At 40.0% G+C, this 25,560-nt stretch overlaps 1 long non-coding RNA gene across 5 annotated transcripts; it reads right to left on the bottom strand.

Annotated features, from left to right (window-relative positions):
- Nucleotides 1-461: 461 nt before the first annotated feature.
- On the bottom strand, nucleotides 462-18,205 carry LOC121108475. 5 transcript variants are annotated; one of them, XR_005843005.1, is made up of 8 exons: nucleotides 18,022-18,205; nucleotides 17,742-17,883; nucleotides 13,423-13,572; nucleotides 11,670-12,574; nucleotides 9,547-9,731; nucleotides 8,149-8,236; nucleotides 6,263-6,341; nucleotides 462-710 (listed from the first exon to the last, which is right to left on the bottom strand). It is a non-coding gene; the product is annotated as an uncharacterized LOC121108475 (long non-coding RNA). The 5 variants fall into 5 exon arrangements; XR_005843002.1 differs by lacking the exon at nucleotides 462-710 and adding an exon at nucleotides 3,222-5,322; XR_005843003.1 differs by lacking the exon at nucleotides 462-710 and having other exon boundaries at nucleotides 3,222-6,341.
- Nucleotides 18,206-25,560: the final 7,355 nt, after the last annotated feature.

Below are 25,560 nucleotides of genomic sequence, written 5' to 3'. Positions count from 1 at the left end.
CTTCCCATCCACTGACCAGAGTCAGTCTCTCACCACTCTAAACAGCCAAAAATTTTGTGCTTATTATTTCTCACTGTCTGTCATAGCTACCAGTAATGAAGTTCCAGGGAGAAAAAGGAGTATAGGCACAAATTAAAAACATATTGAACTACTCTTTCAGTGCACACTGTGCAGCAGGCCAAACTCAGACACATCTAGGGGGAAAAAAAAAAGCCCACACTGCAGCAGATTGCAATGGAGTTGTATTGATTTGCATCAGTCAAGTAACCAAAATGCATCTATTAATCTTAGTGGAGTGAAAGAGTTGGGAAGGACGAAAGATCTGTCCCTCAGGGTTACTATATGACTTATTTGATCTTTTTTATATGTATCATCAATTCTGTTAGCTTAATTTTTTTTCCTATATCTCATCCTAAGACCGTGAAATAATGCAAAAGTGCACCTCTCTTTGTTTTCTTTTTTAATGTTTTATTGTACTCTATATTTTGTTCTTTCTTTTCATCTACAAATTAAAAGATTAAAGGTCTCATATCCAGCATGGTCAATTACATATTGTCAATCACTTACTATGAAATAAAAGTTTATGATGCAAGCTGCTTCTTGTAGTTCTTCATATTGCCCAAAACCGGAGTGGGGAAGGGATGACAAAAGTCCCCAGCAACTCTACATTCTCGATGTCGCTTCTATTTTGTGCTGTGACTTCACGTTCCCTAAAGAAACAAGACCCATCAAAAGCAGCGCACAAAACACATCCTTTTCAAACACTGGGAGTGATTATTTCAGCAAGTTTTACCTTTCAGCAACAACATAGGTAGCAGCAGGTATGCAGTAGCACTTTGACACCATGGATACTTTGGAATCCAGTGAGAAAACTGTGACTCACATGTGAAGAGCAGTTAAAAGTTGCTTTTCCTCAATGAAAATTGTGCTGGGGCTTGAGAAGCTTAAAGAACTGACAGAGCAGATGTCCTCAGCCACTTGGATCTGATGTTCTACCCTCACAATTTTTAATAGATTTTTGAAAATATATGTGAATCAATATTCCTAATAAAAATCTTCTTCAATTTTAGCTGTCTGGTTTCCATCATAGTTTCACACAAAAGAGCATATGTTTTTGATCCCCAACTAGCCTTTACCTTTCCATCTCTTCTACTTGCTCTTATCTGCATTATTTTGGCTTCTATATTTTATCAACAGAAAATTCAATATCACAGACTGAAGATCAAAGATGAAATTTAATCTTCAGATTCTGCTGTTCATGCTTATAGGCCAATCAAGTGCCACTCCTGCTCCCTGTGACAGTAGCAGAATCCTTGATTCAATTATAGGTTACAGTCAATGGGAATCATGCTTTAATCTGTGTACAAACTAAAGGATAAAATAGAAACATGTAGGCGTTCTAAGTATAATGCTTTATTATCGTTCAATGTCAAGCAGCATTGCCATAATACAGTCTGGTTTCAGAAAATGGATGAGATTAAATTGTCTGCTAGGTTATGTCTGCCTGTTATATAGATACTAGCATACGTACCGCTCTGCTTCTCTATCTGACTCTCACGAAGACTCTGATCCACTACACATTGCATGATCACAAAAATTGCAGTGATTCTGAAGGACTCCCCGCATTACGCAGGATTAGACCTTTATTCTAAACTTGATAGGATTTTTCAAATACCGTTCACATACAAGATGCCATTCAGGGGATTAATTCCCTTGAAATAATTGAAATTTTTGCTCAAGTGTTAGCATGTTCACATATAAGGAAGTCCATAATCAGTTTCTAAGTTTACCACTGTCTTTTTAACACTTGGTGTTACATCTTTCTCCAAGGTCAGTTTAAAGGAAGAGGTAATTGCAGACAAGCAGGCCAGTCCACAAATCTGACAGCATTCTGCCATGCTGTTGTAAAGCATTCCCTGAGCTCCATTATTGTTATTCCAATTATGGAAAGAGCTTAAATGCATGCTTAATTTCAAGATGTGTTTCAAATATTATGGGATATTGGCATGTGTTTAAGTTCTTCCACAAACTGATTAACTGAATGGTGATGGGAGCAACAGCAGAGTCCATTCCCGGGAGTAACAACTTCCCTGTGCAAATTTGGCACCATTGGCTCCTGTGCCACACTTTCATCCTGCCTGTTTTCCATTCCTCAGAGCATACTGGTCTGAATGCAATGAGAGAAACAGGTAAGGGTGACCTCATGCCTTATCCATCCCCTCCCCACTCACTTCAGCCAACTTTTGCTCCTGCCCCTCTGTTACTGAGGGCACTGTGTTGATTTGCAGTGCAGGGGATTCCTGTCAAAAGAACTTGGTTCATCTCACTGCTGCAGTATTTTCATTGGTGAGCCTTTTCCATTTCCTTTCCCTCCCCTCCCCTCCCCTCCCCTCCCCTCCCCTCCCCTCCCCTCCCCTCCCCTCCCCTCCCCTCCCCTCCCCTCCCCTCCCCTCCCCTCCCCTCCCCTCCCCTCCCCTTCCCTCCCCTCCCCTCCCCTCCCCTCCCCTCCCCTCCCCTCCCCTCCCCTCCCCTCCCCTCCCCTTCCCTTCCCTTCCCTTCCCTTCCCTTCCCTTCCCTTCCCTTCCCTTCCCTTCCCTTCCCTTCCCTTCCCTTCCCTTCCCTTCCCTTCCCTTCCCTTCCCTTCCCTTCCCTTCCCTTCCCTTCCCTTCCCTTCCCTTCCCTTCCCTTCCCTTCCCTTCCCTTCCCTTCCCTTCCCTTCCCTTCCCTTCCCTCCCCTCCCCTCCCCTCCCCTCCCCTCCCCTCCCCTCCCCTCCCCTCCCCTCCCCTTCCCTTCCCTTCCCTTCCCTTCCCTTCCCTTCCCTTCCCTTCCCTTCCCTTCCCTTCCCTTCCCTTCCCTTCCCTTCCCTTCCCTTCCCTTCCCTTCCCTTCCCTTCCCTTCCCTTCCCTTCCCTCCCCTCCCCTCCCCTCCCCTCCCCTCCCCTCCCCTCCCCTCCCCTCCCCTCCCCTTTCTTTTCCCTCCCCTCCCTTCCCCTCCCTTCCCCTCCCTTCCCCTCCCCTCCCCTCCCCTCTCCTCTCCTCTCCTCTCCTCTCCTCTCCTCTCCTCTCCTCTCCTCTCCTCTCCTCTCCTCTCCTCTCCTCTCCTCTCCTCTCCTCTCCTCTCCTCTCCTCTCCTCTCCTCTCCTCTCCTCTCCTCTCCTCTCCTCTCCTCTCCTCTCCTCTCCTCTCCTCTCCTCTCCTCTCCTCTCCTCTCCTCTCCTCTCCTTTTTTCTTTTCTTTTTCTTTTTTTCTTTGGAAGGAGAGTAGATCATCTTAGCACTGTGTGCAAGTGCATGGCATCTCACCCAAAGCTCATATCACCTGCAAGCCACCAGTAACCCATTTCTCAACTACCAGAACCATTTTAACATGTCAGTAAAAAAAAACACACTGATTTGATGTCTAATATGATTAAGGTTCTAAGCTTGCACTTTATTAAATCTCTGTGTTTCCTTCTTGTTATTTCCTTTGAATAGCAGTTATATATATACTTAAAAAAAAAAAAAAAGAAGTAAATTTAAGTGGATCGATTTAAATACACTGAAGAAGAAATAGGGAATATCTTCTGTATAATTATGTTTCACACATGAAAAAGGGCCTTTCAAGAGCCTCCTTTCCAAAGAAGTTCCTATGGTTCTCTCAAGTTACAGTTTGCATGCCAAGACAGAACTGAATGGAAAGATATGTGAAAAAAACAAACAGCTTGCTTCCCACTGGTATATCTAGAGCTGGTTTTGAGGGCTTACTTACAGTGGGTGCCATTTAAAAACCAGCATTTGTCAACAGGTATCATGCAGTTACCACAGTTGTTTCTTATTATGCTCTGGTACTTCAGATGCAGCTCGGTGACAGCTCTTGGCAAACACTGGCTTTTAAGTGGCAACCAGTATAATTGCAGCTTTCATGAAAGGGAGCAGTGAGCAGTGCTGATTGAAAAGGAGCCAGGTATCACATTGTGTGGGCCAGCGCCATGCCTGCTTTCCCACACTGAGCTGCCAATGCTGCCTGGCCCCAGCAGCTGGGCACCCACTGCCCCAGCCCTGCAGCTGAGCCTGCAACAGCTCTCAGCTTTGCAGTGGGTTTCATAATGAGACAGTTTTGAAAGGACAAGAATGAGAGGGCACCAAGCATGTTTCCAAGCTTGACATAAAAGCAAGACTCTTCTAACTCGCTGTAGTTCTGTGCCCAGCTTTCTCTAGTCTGATGGAGGTCTAGAAATTAGAAGGTTCACAAAAATGGCATGATTCTGGGTGAATATAGAAGCAGGAATGAATTAACTTTGTGAAACAAAATTCACTTCTGAGCTAAAATCCATATATTGGAATGATTTTGACATGAGCTAGAATTTTACACTGACACTCATAAAAATACTTACATTGAATAGAATCCTATTTAATTTGCAAAGACCGGTTCTGGGTGCCAGATTTAATGCTATCCATATACATCATTGTTATCCTTGTGTGTATCATCATGTATCTATCATCTGTCATGAAAGTTTCCATGGTCCAAAAGAAAAAAGAAAAAACAGCAATGCCAGTTTGTTAATGAAGACTGTTCTCTGTGTTAAGGGAACAACCACAAACCAGCCGAAATTCAGCACACTCTTTCACTGTGCTGTGAACATAGCATGATACAGTGTGTAACACACTACTGTTCAGTGTGTGAATAGTGGTTCGTCTGAATAGTTTCATTGAAATCAATGGGCCTAACTTGCATGAGCAAGATCTTACAAGACTGGAGTATATTTATATTCATACTGAAACCGTGACTTCCTTGTTCACTGCTACTTAGATTGCCTTATTAATCTGCTGGCGTCATCCCTCAAATTCATTGAGGCATATCCAAAGCAGTGAAATGAAGCACTGTCTGCAATCTGGGGGACTCCAAACAGTCACTTAAATGCAAATAGTGGAAGTCTGCTGAACCAAAGACAATTATCTGAGAAGTAAACTCATTTTTTCATCTATAAGTCATTATTTCTGCAGTGGTAGAGAAAAATGAGAACTAAAATATTTATGCCTCCTAATACCATACATTTCAGTGTACCATTTATGCCTTGCTGCAAGCTACCTCGCTGCGCATTTCGCAAGGCAAACTATGTAAGAAAAGCAGTACTTTCTAAAGACTGCTGATGTGTGTGTTTACGGATAACTAGCACAGGTACTGTGCTACTTAGCACAGGACTGAAATACAATTCTGGCCCGTGATTATACATTCAGTGGACCTATATGAATGGAATAGGCTAACCTTCTTCATCTGTGCACAAGGACACGTTCTATCATTTAGCTTGGATCCATAACTCTTGTTTTTATGCTGTCATCAGGCCTGTATGATCATGTAAAAGAAAATATCACAGTCAAGCAGAGCCATTGGGAATTCTCTTAACATAAGGCCAATCCCCACACAGTCAGAAGGCACCATGGCAGCTAGTGTGCCACCATCTCTGAGACCATCAGTAGTAAAGAAGGGAACATGATCATAATGTAGCAGAATTAATTCATGCATCATCTTTTAAAAAACTTTTTATCTGTAATAAACCTGTTTTCCTCAGACAGAAACATAAAATATTAAGGATAACCTTTTCCTCTACAATTTTAGTACTGAAAATCATTCCTGGATGGAGTAGAAACAAAATAATGGGAGACAATGTTTTCTTAGATATGTGCTGTCTACTTGTCTTGCTTACTTACATCTTCATCTTCTTTATGAGAAAAATAACTGTGAGAAAAATAACCATTATGACAACAGAAGCTGAAGTGATGATGTTCATTTTCCTTCTCATAACAGGTCATGAAAATCTGGACTGATTAGGTACGCATGCACACACATTTGCTCTGTCATTAAGTTTTACTTTCAGTGCCTAACATTTTTTTAATATTATGCCTATTAAAATTGTTATATTAGTTGCATTGCTATGTAAAAATAAATAAGTAACTGCATTTCCCAACAGCTCCCAAGGAAAGCCAAACAAAGTGTCTATTCTAACAGCCTTTGCAACCAGCTATGCCACTTCACCAGGATACAAGACTAAAATTAAGATTAAAAAAAAAAAAAAAAAAACTGATTAAAAATAATCAGTATAAAATCATTGAAAACAAAAGTGAATAAAAGAAATACAGACAAATAGGAGAAGAAATTTAGGATGCAGGTTTTATGGATGTTTTAAAGCTTTGCTGTTAATTGCAGTTGTTATTCTGACAGCATATGTGGAAAAAAAAAATCTACTATTTCCTTGACAAAGAATTAAAAGATAATCCCATAGTACCTGATATTGATCTCTTTGCAAAGTTCCAAGAATAAAGCTTCTGTTCAGCAGGCTTGTGTCTCCTCCCACATTTTGTTCCCTGAGAAAAGAGTAGTAATGAAAAAAGGCTCCTTGTAGGAGCAATATAGCGATCATGCTGGGTCATGAAACTAATTATGTTTTGTGATGCTGGAAATTCTCCATTTCTGTGCAAAGAGGCACTGCACTTCTGCATGATACATGAATGTTGGAAAGGCAGTACATTGTGCTCTTTCATCTCTGTCACTATATATTTATTCTGACTCTGCTCCTAAATTATTCATTTTCTTTAAGCAATCAATATTAATAATCTGATTTGCTCCCTGGCATTTTTAGTCACACTTCTGTTTAACTGACTGTAAATAAAGGTCACTTGGAGGCTTCCTGCTGCTGTTCTGAAGGTCCTTGTCTAATTAATTCCCAACACTTTTTTTTTTTTTTTTTTTGTGACTCTGATTAGCAGTTGCAATCAAGTTCAGCAATTAGCTGCCTCCTTGCACAGTGATTTGCTCACTCCACCTCCCTGTACAAAGCTACATTTGATCATTACTCTTCAAAGACATAAAGAGGAATTTAAATTCATTTGTTTTGTGTTTCCTGACCATGCAGAACAGATCGATTTGTCACTGCTTGCACATAACCTTTGCTCATCTACATCATACCTACTGATCAACCCCAATCCCTCCAACAGACTTCATAAACTTAATGAATGGCCTCTTCAACAACCTGCTTATGATACGCCTAACCTCCGCCTCTTCTATACAGTGTTCAACAAACAGCTACAGGTCATCAAATCATTCTTAGTTATTTAAGCACTCCTGTTGTTTTGCTCACATCAAATTACATTAAAAAGGGGGCCTGCTTCAGATTCAGTGGATTTATCTTTGTCTACTCAGGACTAAGGGACAAGTCCTCTGTGTAAAAGCTTTTGGAAGGCATTCTAATTCCCAGGAAGACTGAGATCATACCTGTGCTGGAGCTTGAGAAATAATTTTCTTTTGAACCCTTTTTTTCTTTAATTCCTAGCATCATGGAAAAAGACATTGGAAATTTCAATGCTTTGTTGGCTATTAAGAATGACCCCAGCTAAGAAGGATGTCAAGTTTGCATCTGTGAGGCTAAACTGAGTCAATCTACTGCAGATGCTCTTCAGCACTCTGCATCTGAAAAGCAGGGATAAAGAGATTAAGAATTATATTAAACACTTCAGCAATAGCATGAGCATTTTTATATGCTTCCCTAATTAGTCTCTGTATTTGCCATTCTTATTCTTCTTACTGCATTCTGGGTAACAATTTGTAGCTAATATTGTTTGATGGAATATTTCTGAAAAAAAAAAAACCCAACACTACCAAAAGTGAAAACAACAACAACTAATATAATTCTTATAATCAGGGCTTTTTAAAATTTTATTTTATATAAACTATTCTAGACTCTAGAGTTTCTAATTTAAATAGAGATTCCATATGGATAATTATTTCAATTCAGACAGAGATGTTTCCATTGTCTGAACAGAAAAGTTAACACATGCACACAATATACATCCTTCAGCTGAAGTCTGTTTCAATGCTTTCACAGTTGCTGAATGCATCTACACGTTGTTGTTAAAGAAGTGACAGAACTACATCTTTGAGAAAGATTATCCTGTCAATACTTGTACCCACAATATTTTCTGTTAACATTATTATTGTTTTGCATATTAAAGTCCTGGACAAGTAACTAAGAAGTAGAACTGACAAATATCATCAGCACAGAATGAATGCGTCTTTAGGACACAGCTAGACTTTAGAGAAGAAAACATGAGTCTAAATGACTACATACTGGGGATTACATGAGATATGAACTATCAACTATCTTTCACAACTCACTGTCTGTGTCTCATTTCATTTTGACTTGAGTTTGGATGCCAATAGGTGGGAGGAGGAGAGTATCTGTCTGTATGTAGATTTAAGCACCCTGAAAAGGACAGAGATAATAATTTAGCCCAGATAAACCACAGTTAACAATTCACTAAGCATATAAAAGCAGTTCCTTGAACCGGAGCATATTTCTACTCCTAGCACCTCTTCTGACAGCAGCAAGCCAGAGCATGCATGCCCTGAACAAGCAAATTTTCTTTTTCCTTTCTGTTCTGGCAAGCGTGTTCGTTTAATCTCACAGGGGATCTGACAGCTTTCCCTACTTTCTAAAGCAATTCTTTAGCACTCACTGAAATTTGCTGTAAGCGAAAGGCAGCAAAGCTGTCTGGCGTTAGCATGCTGAGACGGGCAACCAGGGCAGTAAGCTCAGATAGCCTGCTTGCTCATAGTGTGATGCAAAAAATCAAGGCTGAAAACAACTGTTCAGTCACTCTTGGACTGACTACTTAATGAACACAGACATGCAATACAGTCTGCTTATTATCTAGATGGTGTCATGGTGGATTATTACACAAAACAGACAGTGCTTTGAAATTTAAGCATGCACACATAGCAGAGTACTTGCAGGTGCAACAGCTAGGGATGTAAAACTTGCACAACTTTCCATGTCTGGTCTCAACCCAGAGGTGAGCATCTTGGAACAGTTAAAAATTATATATTCCTTGGAACTACTGGAGTTTTGTGTCAATGAAATGTATTTTTCTCATTGCAAAAATATATTTTATTAAAAACAACAACAACAAAAAACCCTTTTCTTGATCGGATAAATGATGAAATCTGTAAATGAGACATATGTACTGAAAAAAAAAAAAGAAGAAGAAGAAGAAGAAGAAGAAAAAGAAGAAGAAAAAGGAAAAGAAAAAGAAAAAGAAAAAGAAAAAGAAAAAGAAAAAGAAAAAGAAAAAGAAAAAGAAAAAGAAAAAGAAAAAGAAAAAGAAAAAGAAAAAGAAAAAGAAAAACCACCCAAAAAAACCAAACCAACCACCCAACCAACCAAAAAACAACAATGAAAGAAAACAAAAGATGTTGTTACAGAGTCATAAATGTTTGAACATCTTCCACGGTAAATTCCATTACAGTCAAAAATTTACCTGGCTTTTCTTTACCAGGTCTTTCCTGTAGACATTCTGAAGTTAAAGAAGTAAAAACATGATAACTAGGTTTTGCTTGTTTAGTGTCTGCTGCATAATAATGTGCCATTATTGTTTTTTCTATAGCACAGAAAACATCCAACATAGTTGGAGAAAAGAACACTCACTGTAGAGAAACATGCTGTCTATGTAATCTTGAAAAAAAAAAAAAAAATCAGCTCCTCATCTTTGTGTAATAGTATTTATAATTACTCACTGGAGAGGTAGTATTCATGAAAGCCTTCCTGAAAGTAATTCCTTACAAGCACGTAAAGGATTAAATAAATATTTGCTTTCTTGTGCTTGGAGGAGCAAATAAATCTGTAGAAGGGATGAATTCTTCTTCCTGGTCCATGTTTTGCTTCATTCCTCAGAGCCTAATGTGCACAGCAGTGGTTGAGGCTGAGGAAACACAAGAAAAGCAGAAGTCATAGGTGGGTTGGAAGACACTGCACCACGCCATTCCTTTACTAATGTAGCAGTTATTTAGGAGGATAATTCAGTAGAATGAGACTTGAAATCTTTACTACTTAGTGGATGCTCACAACCCCTTGAGAGGTGTATTAACCCTTTCTTTCTCCATCTGCCTCAAGGACAGTTTTACACTGCTTATTGTGATTTTTTTTCCACAACTTATTGCACAACAGAGCTATACACCTGTCTTCTTTTACAATATACAAAATTCATAGGACAGTGCAAAAGCAGCATTTTACCTGTATTTGCTAAACACTTGACCTTCCTTGAAATCCTTAAGGCAGTTGACTGTTATACAGAAGCATTGTCAATACTGTGATACTTCATGATTATGGTGGGAGTGAAAGTCCTTAAATATGGCATTTAAACATGGCATACGGGAGACTCTGTCTCCTAGGACAATGATTTAACCTAATGACAGTGAGTGGTAATGCGCGTGGCTTAACTAACACAGCATTAACACGAATTTATAAAGCAACAAGGAGATTAATGGAGATTTGGAAGACACTTTTAATGTAGAGAGTCTTTAATTACGCAAGCCACAGAGTGAAGATGGAGAAGATTTTTGTTGTTAAAATGCTCCTACATAGCTGTTTGTTTGTTTGTTTGTTTTTTCCTAGTATTCCTTTCCCCCTTTTCCTCTTGGTCAAGGCCAATTAAGTTTACAGACTTCACAGATACCTATTTTGACAATGAAATTAAGAAACTATAATTACACTATTTGCAAACAATGAAGCTCCAAAGTCTGTGTGTACTTTGTTACTTGTTATGATTTCTTTCATTTCTCACATCCATTTTTTCCTGTAATAAACACCTCAAAAAATAAAGTGCATAAAGAAACTATGCTCATGGAACATTAAGTTTTCATAGTGAACTACTCAAATGTCAAGAAATGCCAAAGTTAAGGATGAATGCACAACTATAACAATGTCCTCTTGAATATGACAATTGTGTTCAGCTACATGTCCTGTGTATTACAATAGTCTTCAGTTATGTGGTCGCACAGAGCAACATAAGCTATTTACCAGACAAACAGACTATGAAAGTCATTGGAATGGATGTGCCTCCTACCCAGGGGTATGAATAATATTTGGTTAAAGAGACAAGAAAAATAAAACTAATTGTGTCCTAAGAAGAAAAAAAAAAAAAAAAAAAAAAAAAGAGGAATCTTGGCCTGTCAAGGCATTCCCTTAAGAGAATATAGATGATTGTGGCTTCATAAATTTACTTCTACCTGTTGCTACCTGTGAAGTAATGGTAGCTATGGCAAAGTAGAGTTCACAATTTCTTGCACCCCTGTGCTTCCTGCATAAGAATTCCTCAGGGCATGCAGCTATTTGCTATGTTCTTTGCTATGTTCTTTCCTGTAGTGGTGATGCAGTCTGAGCTGCACTGGAAATTTGATTAATTTGGGGATGACAAAGAAAAGACCCTTTCTGAGGAGGAGTTTACTAAGTGTAAATAAATCTGTTCCTTTCTTTTGCCTTCTTACAAAAACCTGAGCCTTTTCTTCTCTCTTCTCTCTTCTCTCTTCTCTCTTCCCTTCTCTTCCCTCCCCTCCTCTCCTTTCCTCTCCCCTCCTCTCCTCTCCCCTCCTCTCCTCTCCTCTCCTCTCCTCTCCTCTCCTCTCCTCTCCTCTCCTCTCCTCTCCTCTCCTCTCCTCTCCTCTCCTCTCCTCTCCTCTCCTCTCCTCTCCTCTCCTCTCCTCTCCTCTCCTCTCCTCTCCTCTCTTCTTTCGCTCTTCTCTCCCCTCCCCTCCCTTCCCCTCCCCTCCCCTCCCCTTCTCTTTCCCTCCCTTCACTTCCTCTTCCCCTTCCTTTTTTATTCTATTTATTTATTTATTTATTTACTCACTTACTTACTTACTTATTTAATTTTATGGACAGCATAGTCACTCTTTAGTATGGATGAAAAGGACCTGGATCCTAACAGTGGATAACTTGGATGACTCAGGAGTCTCAGGAGATCATTTCTTGATTCTATTAAATGTCAAGGAAATGCCATCTTAAATCTTCATTGCATGAAATATTTGAAGGGTACTCTACATGAAATCTCACTATTTCGCAGCCCTCAGCAACTCAAAACATTGAGAGCCTGAAAACCAATATAACCTAAAGGTCCTGTTACCTTAAAAAAGTATAAGCGTATTTTACTTTTTCTTTCTAAAGGTAATATAATGGAGAAGGAGAAAAAAAAAAAAAACAACACAGTTTGGGAGTGACAAGAGCATTAGCTCTTCGGTAAAGTTTACAGGGATTCAAACCTTTCATCAAAAATCAATTCCTTTATTATTGCTGTGTATGCATGGATTAAAAAAAACTACACTGCGGTTTTATTCAGTGAAAGAATCCCATGGAACTAGTGAAATGCAAATGTGGCAAAACACATGGTTCTGAGCATAGTTAAAAGTTTAATATGCAGACGTGCAGCACCAGAGTGTTGTAGAAAATGGTGCAAAGGATTTGTGTGAAGGTTATTAGAGTATGTTTTCTCCTAGAGAATTTAGGTAGTTAATTCTGGTCATAATGTTTTTAATGACCTCTCTGATTAATTAGTTATGTAATAAGTAAAAATCAGGACATAGACATTTGTTTTTATTTTCTTTGAATCAGATAACATTTATCTCTCTGTTGAATTTTCAAACAGCAAGAGTGCAACAGGATATCTCTATATGAACTCTTCAAGAGGAGTGCAGCACTGGAGGCTCCTGGGTATCTGTCAGAAGCTGGAACAATTTTTGGCTCAATGCTCTTTCAGCAGCACATGTCCCCCTGTGGACCAACAAGTCATCACTGGATCCCTGATGGTGACTTTTCCTGCTTTATATCTCATTTGCTAGGATGATATACAGGATATATAACTTATCCTATATATTCAGTATGTATATTGAGCCATCTATTTCAACAACTGGAGCAATACAGCATCAAATACCAGAAACCCACTAATTCTCTACTATCCTCACCAGCACTACCTTCTTCAGCATTTCGCTTATTCAGAAGTACAGCCCAGTTCTCAGAGGAGCTAACACTCAGATTATACTATCAATGACACTAGTCAGGTTTAGGCTGCTGAGGGGAACCTCTAATTATCAGCAACTTCTTGTTTTGATATTCATGGTACAGATTAGAGAAGAGAAAACTCAGATGAGGATTTGTGTTGGTCTTCCCACTGCACGGCTATTCTGCAAATCAGGAATATCTCTTGGTGTATTAAATTAGCTGACAGCTAGGATTACCCTGATCTACCTTTTCCTTCCTATCATTTACAAGTGACAGAGGTTTATCAGAATCTAGCAGACAACTCTGCTGACAAAGAATAATCTCTGAAGCCCTGTGGTAGCACAAGGCAAGTACACTGAACAACTGGCAAGAGGTCACTGAACAGAAGGCAAGATTTCCGAAATGACTGACAGGAAATACATACTTTAGAAGTGAGCCTTCAAGACAAAATTATGACTCATTCAGACTAGAAGAACAGATGTTTGAGTTGAAAGTGTCCTACATAATAAGAGGAACTATTAACTTATAAGAAAATAACATTATGAAGAGAGCTAGAAGGAAGGCCTAGGAAGGCTAGTTTTATAACCAAAGTATATTCATCTATGGAAAAGCTTGCATACTTTACTTTAATGTTTGTAGATTGTCATCTTTCTGATCATACATTCCGACTGGGTAATGCACATGTGGTGATATGCTGATTCTCCTGTTCAGTTTCAGTTACTTCCCTCTGTTTGTCAATATCCAAATAAATCCAGTTTGAGTGTGAGGCTCTAAGACAGAAGCATCAGGTTGAAGACTACGAAAAAACAATTGCACAGCTACAGAAATATATAATCAGTGAGTGACAAATTAATCCCCAAACACTTATCAGTTTATCTTCACTAGTGATAACAAAATATTTTCCTTACTGTGGACTTTATGTGTTAATTTTACAAAAAAAAAAAAATAATTTATATGACAAATATCTTCACTTTAATACTTTTACAATCTCATCCCAAACTTATACACATACATGCCTATCTCTACACCTTAGATATTCCATTTGCAAAGAGAACTGAAATTTCATTATTTTGAAAACACTCATTCAAAGATCACTTTATGCATAGGTTTTCTTTAAAGGCTTTTGTTTGTTTGTTTGTTTGTTTGTTAGTTAACAAATATTTTCCTTTTTTTCTGAATACATGATGTTAGAAAGCATGTAAATTCACTATTTTGACTCGAAAATGACAGCTGTTTAATAAGCAACTATAGGCAAAATCTTCAATGACTGAACTGCCCATGTAGGCTACTTATAGAACCAGAATCTAAATACCAAATCATACAGTGATAGCTTGCTTGGTACTCATAGAAAGTACTCATAACCATTCTCATTTTCCTGACTATTTTAAACAAGTTAAATAAATTATTTCACTTAATTCTTATGCTTAATCAAACATTAATTGCCTTCGTATCTGTAAGAATACTCTAAATCCACGCTTGTTTCATGAAGGTTTTAATCAAGTCTTTGACATCTGACATCTCTGAGGAGTAGGTACCAATAATTGATGATTTTCTTGGAGCTTCATTTTTCCATTCTGTGATGGAGATGGCTTGGTTCTTTAGCATGTGAGTTTTAAAGAGAAACTGCAAAGTAAATTTTTCCACTTCTGTGAAGGAACAACATTTTAAAAGTAGATGAGGTGTGAAGTACTAACCCAGATCTCTGTATTCATTCCTGGCTTTCATCTACATAGGCAGTTTGGATTGTGTGAAAATATATAAACCTCATTGTGACAAGTGATAACTACTCCAAATGCTTTTTAACTCAAATATTTAAGCCATGGTGTCCAACATTTTGGCTTGCCTGGGCCACATTTGGTGAATAGAAATTGTCTTTGTCCACATATATGTAGGTCAGTCTAAAAGTAATACCTCCTATTTATTTCCATGGAAGTTACAACAGATACAAAGAACACAATAACATGATTTAATGGCGCAAATTCTCAGCTACAAAACATTATTTTTCAGTGTAGCCACCACCATTCACTATGCATTCACTAACGATGAAAAGAGCCTGCATGGCATGCTTATAACAATCTCATGAGCAAAGGTGATCCACTGTCACCACTGCTGAAACACTCCACACACACCACTTCACTGTGCTCACATCCACTCTTTGGTCTCCATAAATGTTCAGCAAGCATCCACAAATATCAGTGGGTGCAATTTCTTTCTCATGGAGGAATTCTATTCCACACCTTTGCTTCATAAGCTCTTCCATGACAGATGCAATTCTGTCAGACTGCCCCCTCTGCTGTCGTTTGTCACATGGTAACAACTTGTTTGGGATGCCATCTCCAAGCAATTGGGAAAGAAGAAGGTTATCAGGCATAGTCAACATGGATTCACCAAGGGGAAAGCATGCTTCACCAGTTCAGTATCCTTCTATGATGTCATGATGGGCTGGCTAGATGGGAGGAAAGCACTGGATATTGTGTACCTTGACTTCAGCAAGGTGTCTGACGCTGCCTCCCACAACATCCTTATCATGAAACTTAGAAAATGTGGAATAGATGGGTGGCAGTGAGGTGGATTGAGAACTGACTGATTGGCGGAGTTGTCATCAGCAGCGCAGAGTCTGGTTGGAGGCCTGTAACTAGTGGTACTCCCCAGGGGTTGGTGCTGGGTCTTGTTCAACAGGGATAGAGTGCATGCTCAGCAAGTTTGCTGATGATACAAAGCTAGGAGTAGCTAGACTCCTACAGACTGGAGAGTTGGACAGGAAGGAACCTGGTGAGGTTTAACAAGAGCAAGTGTAGGGTCTTGTACCTGGGGAGGACTAACTGCATGCATCAGTGCAAGTTAGGCGCTGACCTATTGGAAAGGAGCTCTGCAGAGAAGGGCTTGAGGGTCCTTGTAGACAACAGGTTGACCATGAGCAATCAGTGTGCCCTTGTGACCAAGAAAGCCAATGGTATCCTGGGTTATGTTAAAAAGAGTGTGGTCAGCAGGTCAAGGGAGGTGATCGTTCCCCTCTGCTCTGCCCTAGTGAGGCCAAATTTAGAATTCTGTGTCCAGTTCTGGGCTCCCCAACAGGGATCTCTTAGAAGGAGTCCAGCAGAGTGCCACAGTGATGATTAAGGGGCTGGAACATCTCCTATAAGAAAGGCTGAATAAGATGGTTATGTTCAGCCTGTGGAAAAGAAGATTGAAGGGGGATCTGATAAATGTTTATAAATGTCTGAAGACACAAGGCAAATGTATGAAGCCAGTCTCTTCTCAGTGTTGTGTAGAGATAGGACAAGGAGTAGTGGCATAAAACTTGAACACAGAAAGTTTAACACAGACATGTGTAAGAACTTCTTTATGGCAAGGGTGTCAGAGTGCAGGAACAGGCTGCCCAGAGAGGTTGTGGAGTCTCCTTCTGTGGGGATATTCAAGATCTGTCTAGACACCTACCTGTGTGACCTCTTGTAGGGGTAGCTGCTTCAGCTACGGAGTTGGGCTCGATAACCTCTTGAGTTCCCTTCCAAACCCTGCAATTCTGTGATTCTCTGGCTCTGTCCCTTAATCCCTATCCGGAGTCTCTCTACTGTCTTGCTGCCAACTGATAACTCTGTACTGTCCAGCCCCTCCATTACACACAGCACCACTATTGCATCTCTTCTTCCCTGCCTGTCTCTTCTGAAAAACCTGTAACTGTCCATGGCAGCACACCAATCACAGGACTCTTCCCACCAGATCATGCTTATACCAATTATATTGTAGCTTCAAGGCTTCTAGCTCTTCCTGCTTGTTCCTTATACTGTGTGCATTGGTGTAGAAGCATTTCACGTGTGCTTTATTATACCCACACATCACCTCATGGAGCAAACTGAAGAATCTCACCAGCACAGAGAGCCTCTGATTGTGGCATGCCATCTGTTAATTTATCACCAGCAGTATAGATGCAATTCAGCTGGACTAATGATCTCAACCCCAGCCTGGGCATGTCCTTAGGCTCATAACAAGCAAGCCTGGTTTTATTCCCTTCCCCCTTCAAATCTAGTTTAAAGCCTTCTCAACAAGCCCTGCCAAATCCTGGTCTAGAATGCTTTTCCCCTTTGAGGCATGTGGAACACATCTGTTGCCAGCAGGCATGGTACTGAATAAACTGCCTCATGATTAAAAAAAGAAACAAAATTGTTCTGATAGCACTAGCTGCTTAGCCATATGTTGATCAGATGGGTTTTCCTGTTCCTCTTGATATTTCTCCCTGCTTCTGAAGAGATTGAGGAAAACACCACCTAGGTTACTGCTCCTTCAATTAGCCATCCCAGCATCTAAAAGTTCATCTTGATAACCTTCTGATTTCTCCCCTAGACTTCATTCCTATCAACCTGAACTACCTAAGTGGGTATTATTCACAACACTATAGCAGACCAGGGGGCTTCCTGATAATGTCCCTGACTGGGCTCCATAGAGGCAGCAGTCTTCCCTATGGGTAAGTCTTGATCAGCATTTTGGGCTCTCTGTTCTCCTCAGAAAGGAGTTGCCTATGGCAACTGCCTTGCTTTTCTTCTTGGCAGAGGTAATCTTAAGGCATGGGGACTGACTGAGTTGCCCAAGACAGCCTTCTGGATGGACTTTCTTCAACATCCTCACTTGCACATCCTTTGAGTCCCAGAGCCTCATACCTATTATTCAAGGGTACACTGGGTAGGTAGGTAGGCTGGGAGAGGGTTGTCTACTATCTGAGCAGGGCCCTGTTCCTTTCTTCCTTGTCACTCAGGTCTCCTTCAAGGGACCTAAGTTTTAGGAAAGGTGCTGCTTCCCTCTGTTTCCTACATGTAGGCTTTCCCAAGCCTTCCAGTCCACTCATAGCTCCTAATTTTCACTTTTCTTTCACTCAATTCTCACTAATTTACAACCCAGTGATAGCAAGTAAACAGTATTCCTTTGTTCCTGCACTTCATCTTACCTCATATATAACAGTGGATGCTCTCCTGACTGTTCCTTGGGCTCTTATCTAATTTCTAATTCTGTAGATTGATCATGTAATGATCATATTTAGATCAATTGTAGATGATCATGTAATGATCATACATGATCTGATTCAAAACCTAATGAAGCCAAAGAAATGACAGAAATATTAGAAGGTGTGGACGGGTATCTCTGTTGTTTCAGTGATTCATAGATATCTCTCTCCTGTAACCCTCTATCTGAATACAGATCCCTCAATCCAAAATTAAATGTCTTACGATTCTTCTGCATCCCCATCCTGCTGGTCTCTGAGGGGTTGTGGAGAGCCTTGATGCTGTGCCAGCGCTACTCAGCAATAAATAAAACATCAGTGACATAACAATGCTGTTCTAGAAACAGGTGCAGAACACAGCACTGTATGGGCTGCTAAGGGGAAAGTGAGTTCCATCCCAGCTAGACCCATTACAGGGTGATCCTAATGTAAACCCCCTTTCCTCCCCCCTCCGTCCCCCACCCCCAAAAAAGGCATTAATGTTCTCATTATCATCTGACAAGGCCTATCCTATCTTCAAGTCTTTATCATTTTCTTCATTTTCCATATTCAATTTCCTTTACTTAATTTTGACTTCAAAATGGAAATGCCTTGATTTGCTTAGCTACTTTTCTTTGTTGTCTTTGACTTTCTTATTCTTTGTATTTCATCCACTGTTTAGCACCAAACTCCTGACTCACTCACTCAAATTTTTATGCTTCACCTCTCTAATTTTTCATGTCATTCATAAAAATATTCCTTCCTTCCTTCCTTCCTTCCTTCCTTCCTTCCTTCCTTCCTTGCTTCCTTCCTCCCTCCCTCCCTCCCTTCCTTGCTTCCTTCTCCTCTCTTCCTCTCTTTTTAAGAGGTTCTTAAATCTTTAGATTCCAATTGGGATCATTAATACTCATAGAATCATAGAGAATCACAGCCATTTGCCTGTTAGCCTGTTCCAGTGCATTACTGCTCTTTCTGAGAAGAAACTTTTCCTAATATCTGACCCAAACCTTCCCTGGCACAACTTAACATCATTCCCTCTCGTCCTGCCACTAGTTACCTTGGAGAAGAAGCTGATTCTCACCTCACCACATCCTCCTTTCAGGTAGTTGTTGAGAGGGATAAGGTCTCTCCTGCACTTCTCCAGACTAAACAATCCCAGTTTCTTCAGCTGCTTCTAAGTAGAATTGTACTCCAGACTCCTCACACAGCTTTGTTGCCCTTCTTTGGACAAGCTCCAGGGCTCTAGTATCTTTCTTGTAGTGAGGTGCCCAAAACTTAACACAGAACTCAGGATGCAACCTCACCAGTGACTACAACAATCACCTCCCCAGTCCTTCTGGCTACACAGTTTCTGATGCAAGCCAGAATGCCATTGGCCTTCCTGGCCGCCTGGGCATACTGTTGCCTATGAAATAACACTCTCAGATCTTTCTCCCCTGCATCTTTTCAGCTACTCTGCTCCAAGCGTGTAGCAGTGGATGGGGTTGTTGTGACCAAAGTGCAGGATCTGGCTTTTGGTTTTGCTGATCTCATAAAATAGGCCTCAGGCCATTGATTCAGCCCATCCAGGTCCCTCTGTAGGGCCTTCCTATTCCCAGGCAGAACAACTCTTTCTCTCCATATGATGTCATCTGCAAACTTACTGAGGCTACACACTCAATCCCCTTGTACAGATCATCAATAAAGATACTGTGCAGGACTGGCCCCAGTACTGTCAGCTGGAGAACACCACTTATCACCAGTCTCCAGCTGGATTTAACTCCATTCATCTCCACTCTCACGGCCTGACCATACAGCCAGTTTTTTACCCAGCAAAGAGAAGGCCTCTGTAAGCCTTGAGCTGTCAGCTTCTGCAGGAGAATACTGTGGGAGGCAGAGTCAAAGGGCTTTTCTTACATCTAGGTAGACTTGATCCACAGCCTTTCCCACATTCACACGTTGAGTCACCTGGTCATAGAAAGAGATCAGGTAGGTCAAGCAGGACCTGCCTTTCATGTACCCATGCTGGCTAGGCCTGATCCCCTGATGGTCCTGTACATGCTGTGTGATTACATTCAAAATTATGTGCTCCATAATATTCCCTGATACCAAGATCAGGCTGACATGCCTCTAGTTGCCTGAATACACCTTCTGATGATTTTTTTAGATCATCATCGCATTGGTCACACTGGCAAATCTCCAGTCATCTGGGATTTCCTTAGTTGACCGAGACTGACAGTAAATGAAGGAAAGTGACTTGGTGAGCACTTCTGCCAGCTTCCTCATTGCTCTCAGAAGGATCATATCTGGCTTGTGACTGTCCAGGTTCACTAACTTGTTCACTAACTTGTGACTGTCCAGGTGGAGTAACAGGTCACTAACTTTTTCCTCCTGAATTGTGTGGCATTTATTTTGCTCCCCATCCCTGTCTCTCAGCTGAGGGGGCTGAGTATCCTCAGGATAATTGGTCTGACTATTAAAGACAGAAGTAAAGAAGGCACTGAGAATGTCAGCCTTTTCTTCATCCTCAGTGGTAAGTTTCCCTGCTGCATGGGAGAAAAAAAAAACACAAAAAAACAGAGATTCTCCTTGGCCCTGCTTTATTTTTTAATGTATCTGTATAAATCTTTTCTATTATCTTTAGCAATGATTGTCTGATTAAGTTCTTGCTGGGCTTTTGCCTTTCTAATTTTCCCTCTGCAGATCCTAGTAACATCCTTGCACTCTTCCCAGGTTGTTAATCCTTTCTTCCAAAGATGTTAAACTCTTTTTTTGCCTGGAGTTTCAGCAAAATCTTCTTTGCAGCAAGGCTGGTCTTCTCTGCTTGCTCATTTTATGACACATGGGGACAGCCTGTTCCCGCACCTTTAACATTTCCTTCTTGAGGAATGTCCAGCCTTCTTGAAGCCCTTTGCCCTTCAGGACTGACTCCCAAGGGATTCTCCCAGCCAATGTCATAAACAGCTCCAGAAGCCCAAGATAGCAGGCTTGCTGACCCCACTCCTGACTTCATCAGGAGTTGACAACCCTGTCATTCCCCACATTTCCCATCAGTCCTTCTCTTTTGTAAACAGCAGGTCTAGTAGGGTACTTCCCCTGCTAGGCTCTGTTACCTGCTTTTTCAGGAAGTTACCTGTCACACAATTCAGGAACCTCCTAGTTTGCTTCCTCTCTGTTCTACTGTATTTTCACCATGTATCAGGGAAGCTGAAGTCCCCTGTGAGAACAAGGGCTAGTAATTACATGACTTCTGCCAGCTGCTCATAGAATGCTTCATCTCTTTATCTTGTTGGGTAATCTGTAGCAGATCCACACCAAAATGTCAGCCTTGTTGGCCTTCTTCCTGGTCTTTCCCATAAGGACTCAACATCATCAAAACACTGCTGAATACAGAGAGCCACTCCATTGCCTCTCCTTCCTAGCCTATCCCTTCTGAAAATCTTATAGTCCTCTATTGCAGCACTCCAGTGAGAATGATCTCATTATGTCTCAGTGATGGCAAATAAGACATCATTTTCCTTCACAATAGCTACCAGCTCCTCCTATTTATTGTCCACACTGTGTGCACTGGTACAGACGCCCTTCTGCTGGGCTATTTGCCTCACTCTCAGCCCTGACCTGCTGTCCCAAGGCTCATCGCTCGTGAGCTTAGTTTTATCCTGTTCCCTCTTTAAACCTAGTTTAAAGCCCTCTGGAACAGTAAGCCACTTCATCACATGGCTGTTTTCCCTTTCATGTTTCCTTCTCTTTTCTGACTTTAAATGTGTGTTGCTAACTTGATATTTATTTAGTTTTCTGAGTACATTTACTTACTTACCCTGTACATACTTCATTCTTCTCAATCCTTCATTTTATGTTTCACATATAAAAATAAAGCACAGATTAGTTAACAGGTATAGCTCTCCTTCAGCTGTCTGTGTTGCTTACTTAGTGAGATAAATCTTGTCTGTCTCACTAATCTCCACATTAATAAATTCTGTATTCTTATATGATTAAAATTAACGTCGTTTTGGAGACAGTAAAATTGTGTTAATTTTTATGAGCAGGGAGCAACAATTAAGGGTGAGGTCATTTTAGCATATTTCTCTTGTTCTCCATTGTTCCTTGGCTTCAGAAAACAACCACTTGGGAAGAGGAAACAAACGAATAATGGAATTTGAGGGAGCGGGTAAGAAGTAAGGGAGAAATAGAAGATCAAAAAGCCATTTTTTTCCACCATGACTGTGAATAAAATCTCTTTTTTCCAAAAGTACAATCCAACATTAAAAGAAAAATATCTAAATATTACATGTATAAAATTATTACTACAACAGTTTTTAGAGAACTTGATACAAATCTATATTCATGGAATCTATATTTCTTAGAAAAATGATATGATTTGCAAGTCTTTTTATAGTTTATAAGCACTTATGAGATTGTATTATTTAGTGCTTTCTAGGATAAGTCTTCTATTAGTTTCCTGGTTTTTGAACAGCATTGTTACCACAGATTCACTACCAAGAAAATAGCTCATACCTAATTCTCATAGTTTCAAAATGTACAGGAACTCTGGAACATACTATTATAAAACGACACATTTTTTGCTTTCCTCTAATAAAAATAAAAATCAATACTGAAAATAAAATCTATTGCTTTTTAGTGAAGTTCTTCTAGTTACGTGTCTCCTGGTGAAATTGCAATATGCTAGAGTAATATTTGGTGTTTTTATTTTTACAAATGAAAGGGTATGACAGAAGGGAGTGATCTGGATATATAAGTCTTCGATAAAATTTGTGTGTATACATATGCATATACATAAACACATACACAGAGGTGCATTTATGTAGACAAAGCTCAAAGTTACTTTAAAATTATTCATATCTGTACAGAAACGCGTAGAAATTTTCTCCACTCATTAAAATACAAGGAACCTATGTATTTTGTTCACCAATTACTCTGTAAGTAAATGCTGATTTAATCCTGTTTCCCTAATTTATTCTCTTCTGTAGCTCAGTCTGAAGCAGCTCAAATGAAGAATGGACATTTAGACAGTCTTCACTTTTGATATGGAGAAGTAATAACTGAACAGCCTTCAATTTTGTAATATTTCTCTGACATTTTCTAGACATCTACTAATATATGATGTGCTACTAAGGGATGTGTTTTAGTGGGAAAATATTTGTGGTGGGTGGATGGTTGGGCTGGATGATCACGGAGGTCCTTTCCATCTATGGTGATTCTATGATTCTATGTCTCAGACAATTCTGTTGATAACCCCATCAGAGCCAAAACTCCTTGCTACCCAATGGGCCACACTATGCTTATATTTAGAAGAAAGTTGCTCTCTGTGTAGCTGAGTCATTAACCTAGAAAACAAAGTTTTGGACTTAGCCATCTTCTCAATAGATTCTCATGGCAAACTGTCAGAATTGTTTAAATAAGCCCACAGGCTTACCACAGTTTGATGCAAGAGATGTATACCAGCTGCTCAAGTTTACAGCCTGAAAAATGTAGAAAGAAATCACCAAAAATCCATCTGCAAATAAGGACAGAAAGAGACCAGAGGAGACTGTAAGCAGTAAGTGTGGTAAACAGAAGCACACAGGAGCTCCATCAAAATGAAAGAGAGAAGAAAAGATAGGGAAGAGGGTGATCATAAGGGCTGCAGACAGAATTGTGCTGAACAATGGGGATATGGTCAAGAATGCTCCTGCGGGTTTCCTCAAATATTCTGTTTTGTGTTGGGCAAGCATCTGAACCACTTGGGTAACCCATATATTTTTGACTGCTTCTAATCTGAACTGCATCTGTTGATTTGATTGTTTTTCTTTGGCCTATATCTATTCTTGAGAGAGCAATGTTTAGCAAGGAGGGAGCTGACAGCAGAGCAGGAAAGCTCTGGCCTTTGCTTTAACACATCCCACGCTCTGGCATCTTGCAGCATTCCTCAAGTGGGAGTTTTGGGAAGAGACACTATGTGCTACTCACCAGATGGGATTCCGAGATTTTTTTTTTTAATATGAAAAACCACACACAAACAAACAGAATATTTAGAAAGAAAAAAAAAAAGTGAAAAGGGCATTTGTTTGGGTCGAAAATCCCCTTCCTCCTACTTTTTCATCTGACTGTGTTATTAGCAACCACATCTGTCATGAAAAATGAGGCAGAAGAAGGTCTCTGAAAATACATGCTTACAAAAAAAGTAAAAATGTGAGGTTGGAAAGCAAACACAATAAGCAGGAAGCTTGACTGGGCTTCTTTGCTAACAAACAGATCTGAAGCCTACAGGGCCTAACAACTTGACTATTGGGGATTATTTGGCAAAATAGCGTGTGGAATAATACAGTTTACTTTCCTGGACTGGTGGATGGAATTAATTGGACATCAAGTTTGACTGCATATGTCCAGCCTGGGATCCTTCCCACGTGTCTGCTTGTGGGTGCACTGTCTATTTAGTTATGCTCCAAGTTCATGCTGTCAGGAGAAAATGTGTGCCATGTGCAAGGCTACAACCTCTGCCTGCTGAAGCACCCTAACAACCCATTCATGATGGTCACAACCACCATGCCTTTCTGTAACATCTGTAGACTTTCACACAAGTTGAGGAATGGGACATTTATTAAAAATAAAAAATAAAAAAAATTGCATATCTGTTCTCCTTTTCCTTCCACTTCACAGCCCCTTGTCTGAGCCCATCAGATTATGGACCCCAACAGCCACAGCTATCAAGAATAGGAATTTGCCTATCACAAGATTACCACACTAAACTACACTCACTTTGGTCTTCCCTTTGGGTGTGATGGTACTTATCCTGAGTCTGTGGTAAAGATATACTGCATCAAACAGTAATCCTGCTGTTCATGCAAGAAAATGCAATGTGAAATGGGAAGAATAGCATCATTGTAAAAAAGAAGGGGGAATGTTGGCAGAGAATGGAAAAAACTTTGGAGGAGCTGAAAAAGAAATAAAAAGGGTTGTTTTTTGTACTGTTAGCTCAGTGTTTTTCTGGTATTAACTTATTGCTGCTTTCTGAACTTTGAATTTTAACTTATAAGAATGAGGAGAAAATGAGAAGAAAACTGTGTGAGGTTTGTGCTTGTAACTTTATGCACAGTTAGTCATATCAGTGAATGACAGAAGTGACACACAGCAGTTAGACAGAGGGGAGAGTAGGATTGCAGCTCTATTTGACAGGTTCATTATGACTTTGTAGCTTTCTGGAACAAAAATTTTCACACGCACACTTGCATTTTTTTGATGAATAAAAGCAGAAATTCCTGAGATTTAAAATACTCTTATCAGTTGTGTTTACTGTGGCAATGTGACAGAACTGGAATAGCTTAACTGTAAAAATGGGAGATTCAGAGGGCAGGATGTGTACGTAATAAATCCTTCAGAGTATTTTGGCGGGCTCTAGGATGTGTAGGTTTCTGTTTATGCTTCCTTCTGGAAGAGCAGGACTCTTCTACATAAATTAAGATTTCAAAAATCCCTCTTGAATTTAATGATTCTGCAATCCAGTTACAAGCAACATATTTAAAGTATTGTGAAGATATGGAAAATGCAGCAGCAGCATCTCTCTGCTTTTCTGAAAATGCAATTATACTACATGTCCTCTCATACAAATCAAAGTCTTTTTTGATGAAGCCCTTTTTTCGTCTTTCAGAATAATAATCCAGAGCTAGACTTGCATGCTGTCTAGCAATCAGACTTGTGCCTTAAAACATGGGAGTAAGTTCAAGGACCATTTAGCAAATATAATTCTTTTCAAATTCATATAAATACAAACACACATGTGCATTGATATGTATCAGTATTTATATGAATT

Source organism: Gallus gallus, chromosome Z (assembly GCF_016699485.2).
Source record: "Gallus gallus isolate bGalGal1 chromosome Z, bGalGal1.mat.broiler.GRCg7b, whole genome shotgun sequence".
Classification (NCBI taxonomy): Eukaryota; Metazoa; Chordata; class Aves; order Galliformes; family Phasianidae; genus Gallus; species Gallus gallus.
Note: the sequence above shows the minus strand (reverse complement) of the source record. Positions and strands in the feature narration are given on the sequence as shown.